This window comes from Sapajus apella, unplaced genomic scaffold (genome assembly GCF_009761245.1).
Source record: "Sapajus apella isolate SASKATOON/1434 unplaced genomic scaffold, GSC_monkey_1.0 scaffold54, whole genome shotgun sequence".
NCBI classification, from domain to species: Eukaryota; Metazoa; Chordata; class Mammalia; order Primates; family Cebidae; genus Sapajus; species Sapajus apella.
The window spans coordinates 8,774,481-8,779,703 of record NW_022436994.1 but is presented as its reverse complement, the minus strand read 5'-3'; the positions used below and the strand labels follow the sequence as shown (position 1 = coordinate 8,779,703).

The 5,223-nt window shown below is 50.1% G+C and overlaps 1 non-coding gene across 1 annotated transcript; it reads right to left on the bottom strand.

Moving 5' to 3' along the window:
* Positions 1-421: 421 nt before the first annotated feature.
* LOC116527490 lies at positions 422-483 on the bottom strand. Its single transcript, XR_004258571.1, has one exon. It is a non-coding gene; the product is annotated as a U7 small nuclear RNA (small nuclear RNA).
* Positions 484-5,223: the final 4,740 nt, after the last annotated feature.

Genomic DNA, 5,223 nt, shown 5'->3' with positions numbered 1-5,223 from the left:
GACAGGGAAGGATATGGCTGGGCCCTTGGGGACGCATGAGACACATAGAGCTTGGTGCTCAAAGACACTAACGGAGAAACAAGGGTGTGTGTGATACACTGACAGCTTCTAAAGTGTGCCCCAAGGCAGGTGCCCGAGCTAGTCCACAGCCAAAACAGATGTGTGGTATTGATCCCTCCAGGGGCAGGTGAGGCAGCACCACAGACTGAATGCTCACCCAGCATCAGCATCACACATCCTGATTCTCATTCCAAAGGGGTTGGATCTACTTTTTAAAGATGCGGAGATTCAGTAATGTTTTTGCAGACATGCTAGAGCTAGTGGATGGCAGGAGCTCCTATCTCTGCTAGAGGGTGTCTGTCTCAGTCAGTTTGGTGTTGCTATAACAGAATGCCCAAGATGGCATGATTTATAAAGAAAAGAGGGTTTTCTGACAAAACCTGAAAAGCCTGCTAGACAAATTCTAAAAGAGCTGTAACACTTATGAAAAGAGGTTGATTTGGCTCATGGTTCTGGAGGCTGGGAAGTCTGGGAAGCATGGTGCTGGCTTCTCGTGAGGGCCTCGTGCTACACCCTCACATGGCCGAGAAGCAGCAGGGGAAGCAGGCATGTGCAAGAGGCCAGCCACGAGAGGCCGTCTCAGCCTGCCGCAACCTGCTCTTGTGAGGGTGAGTCCATTCCCGTGAGAACTAACCCAGTCTGTGAGAATGGCATTAGCCCATGTGTGTGGGTGAATTCTCGACCCAAACACCTCCCTCTAGGCTTCACCTCCTAACACATTAACTTTTGGGGGACACACTCAAAATGTGAGCAGTGCCCTTGTTCTCAGGCACCCCTCAGGTGGGGGTGAAGGCTGGGCACAACAAAATTGGTGTGAAGACTGGTCCCAGATGGATGGGGCACCTCTTCCCACAGGAGGGTCCACACAGCAGCTCCAAGCACTTAGCCTCCAGGGCCAGCGAGCTACATGGGCAGCATCATAGGCTCCCGAGAGGACTGGGGGCTGCCAATGACATTTCCACTTCCCTTCAAGGCACAGAGGCACTGAGACTCTGAGGATGATGCCCAGAGGGAGGGTTTGGATGAAAGGAAGCTGACGCCTCTTTGGGCAGGTGAGGGAGATGGCAGGGGCTTGTGGTTTTAAGACCATGTGAAGTGAGACTGGACACTCAGCTGGGTCAGCCCATAGGCTGGGTCTTGAGGTTGGTCTCATGGCAGCTCCTGGAGACCCCATGTGCCCTTTCTTCGGATGCCTCCCTCTCCTCGAGGCCCATCAGTGTGCAGTGGAGCATCCACCAGGGCCCCCGATAACTCAGCACTGAGGGCACTGGGAATGCTCAGCAGGACAGTACCCAGCCTCAGCACGACAGGCTTGATGGCCCCAGGAGGATGCTCCAACCCCTCCCCTGCCATCCTTATTGGGCCTGGGAGGTGAAGATGGGCACAGTGCTGCCCATGCAGTGCCCTGGGTTCCACATCTGGATTTCCAAGCAGGATGGGATTTCAGGAGTTCCCTTAGAGAACCAGCTAATTCAACCTCGTTAACCAGATGGAAATCAAAGATCCTGGGTGGGGAAGTAAAGAGCTTCATGCTACAGGCACATGGAGGTGGTAAGGGCTCCTCCAGCCACCTGGAAAAGGGATTTGGTGTGAGTCCCTCCTCTGCCAACCTTGGGAGGGCTCCATCCATCTCCCCCACACTGCCAGGGACTGCAGAATCCTGATGTCTGCTCCAGGTGCAACCCATGTCCCTGTGTGCATCCCAGGGATGATTCTCAAATATTGTTGTGGTCTTAGTGTCCAGAGTCTCCTTAGTAGGTAAGGCTCCCCTTTCTTTAGCCTGTTGGGATCAGCTCGGCCAGCCTGATTAACTGGCAAGGAGCTCTGAGCTTTCTTGTAGAACTTACTTTGTTTTCCCCACAACTTTCTCTTTCCATGTCTGCAGCTGCCATTGTGTGGGGCTTCTGCAAGATGGGGACGCTGTTCTCTCAGCTCCACCCTCCACCACGCCATGGCCTTGAAGCAAACATTACCAGGTGCACCCAGCAAGGCTGGTATCATCTTTGGATTCTCTTTATAATGCTATGGGAACATAGCAAGATAAAGCTCAAAGTGGAGGGTAATTTTTGGGTGTTGGAACCGCTCCCCTGGACCCCAGCCCCCCAGCAAAACCACCCTCAGGTACTGTATGTGGGCTGTATCAAGTCTGTTGATTTCTCATGGGGTCACGCCCTCCTTGATGCTTTTGCAGTTTACATAATGCTAGACACATGTTATTTCTTTATCTTCATACAACCCTACCTTTTCAGCATTCCAGGGATTATCACAAGCCCCACTACCTGGTGCCCAGAAAGACACAGGACACCCTTGGAGTGGAGAACTTGGCCTCTTTGCTGCCCTCGGACTTGGTGCAGTGTAGTGGGCGGCAGGTGCTGTGGATGGGGCTGGGCAGCAGTGATGGTGACATTTACTCTGCTCCTTTTACCTCCGAGGTTCTTCATGGTCTGTGACTCCAGGATTTGAAATGATCTCATTTACATATCATTTGAAATGATAGATGTGGCCGTTAGAGGTACAGAGTTCAATTATGGTAGAGCAGCCAGAGAATCCATTAAAAATAAGGCTCAAAATAAGGAGCAACCACAAAATAAGGTGATTTATAGAGGCACATTAACTTGTTTCACTTGAGAAGCGGCATTTTATTGGGTAAAGAGCACTAGGTTTTTAATCTCAGAGTCAATTACAGTTAGGGTTCTGCTGTTTGTCTAAAGATCTTGGGCAAGAGCGTCTCCTTTCTTCCCTTGTAAAGGGATGAATGGGAATCTCCACCTTAGAATCTCTATATCATTACGAAGCTGGAAGTAAATAAGGAACATAGAAAACCTTTCAAAATTGGCAAGGGTTATCCCAATAGGGTGTTGGTCGATTTGTAACAAGAAGTACTTCATGAAAGAATATCTCAGGGATCACAGTTTGGCTGAATCCGGATTATTGTTTTGACCTGTATTGAGGAAAAGACAGGAATTTGAGTGCATTCAGGGTGAGCTGGCATTTTTCAGTTTTCGCCTCTCCATGCAGGGATGCTGTCTGCTGGTCCCAAAGGAACTGTGTTTGCCATCCCTGACCAGAGCCTCCTCAGAGCCTGCTGCAGCCGGGGGCAGCAGGAGCAACTGGTCCCAAGTGGGCATTACAGGGTTAACTTGTGTATCTGGCCAAGGCATGGAATCAAAGTAGATGAATCACCTCTTGTGCATTTCTTATTTCAGCCCTCCTGCCACTTTAGCAGTTTCTAATGTTTAATTTCCTTGTTTCATTCCAGAGACAGAGAATGCTGATTCACCCTGCAGTGGAATATGCCTAACGTGTCAACAGCTAAATGGCCAGTGACAGTGCGGTTGTCCGGGCAACGGAAGAGGTCACCCACGCAGACACTTAAAGGTGAGCTGTGAGAGTTGAGCAGGCGGGAGCTTTTCGCTGAGTGAACTCACTCATGTCCACATGGGGTGCGTGTTCAGACTCACAGGACAGCTCCAATTATGGGGAAGGTCGGAGAAATTCTAGGCTCTGAGGAGTCTGAGGCAGCATTCCAGCTTGTTCCTAATTTCATATTCAGGTCGCTTAACACAAAAGTTTCAGTAGGAGACATTCAAACCCTTTGCATGTTACCGTCTGCAAAGTTTGAAAAGCATTTCCTTCCTTGGTGTCTCTGAGTTGCCCTCAATGCTTTCTTTCAACCGCAGGATAGGGGACACTGCATTTTTGTGACTACTTAAGTCTTGGCATCAGGAATGGAGCCCCAGAAGGTGCTAGTGTTTCTGGAACGAACGATATCAGAGCAGGTGTCTTGCACTTGGCCTCCCTGTGGGTCGGTGCCTGGAGTTATGGGACAGGGATGAGCAGGTTCCTCCCCGTGAGGAGGTCATGGGAAGTACGCGAGGCAGAACAGACAAAACTCAACCCCTGGACTATGGCTGTGGCCCTGGATGACCCAGAGGCCCCAGAATATATTGGGCAAGAGAATCTTACTGTTTCCTCTGTAAAGGGAGTAATGGGAATTCACACACTGTAGTTGTTATGACAGGATGTGTGGGTGCAGCTGGGCAGGGGACTTGAAGAGACCACTGCATCCCAACATTCTTTTCTGCTGATTATTTCCTTTAAATAACTTCTCCTGGATATTGCTTATGAGCAGATGCCTTGCTAAGTGGGAAGGGGGATGGACATGGAAATACATAAACCATCATCTCTGTTTGTGGAAGTCAAGGTCAGGTGTGGAGAGGGCTGAGCAGGTGAAACTGAGTCTCCAGGTTGGGGCATGACCCAGGGGCTAAAAGGGGCTCTCCCTGTCCTGGCAGGGAGGATTCTTTTCTTTCCTGCTCTGGTTGCACGTGACCCGCCAACCCTTTCTCTGTCACACGGTGATGCAGTCATGGGTTGTCCACCCATTGATCTCTGGCATCTGTGGTCCTCCTCAAGGGAGGACACATGTTGGGTCATCTTTGTCTGTGCTCTTTGTGTCTGCTGTGCCTGACCATGCTGGTGGTCAGGAGGGAGCCAAGCTCACAGATGTGCCCAGGTGTTTGGTAGGGCAAATGCCTGGGCTGCCACTCTACAACCTTGGGCTTGAGCATTCCCATCTGTAGGACAGGAGCAGGGCCAGCATCCTAGGTTTGTGGTGAGGACTGGTTGAGGGTCCACATCAGGCTCCTGGATATGGCCGGCTGACCAAGGCTGGGTATCACTCATTGGCAACAGGGAAGAACAGGAATTGAGAGTAAATCAACGTGAACTTTTATAGCAGTTAGGCAGAGTAATTTCATATCTGTTGAATCTAACAAAAATTGAGATTTGTGTTTTGTCTTCATTCTATTTTTCTAGGACCTTATGTATTTTATGAGAGGAAGAGTTTTCAATGAAACGGATATTAAAACACACACCTGGATCCCTTTACCACAGGTGCTTTGAGAGGCACCATCAAGGACACTGAGCTAACGCAGGTAACTCAGGTAACAGGGCCGTGAGTTAATGCAGGCAACACAGGTGACAGAGTCGGGGGCTAATACAGGTAACATATCGAGTTAACTCAGGTAATATAACTAAGCCAGGTTACCCAGCTTACATAGCCAACACCTGGCAGTGGGCTAACGCAGTTGACTCAGGTGCTCAGCTTGGGAACACCCCTAAGACCCCCTGACTGCAGTGGTCTAGTGGCTGTTTACATGT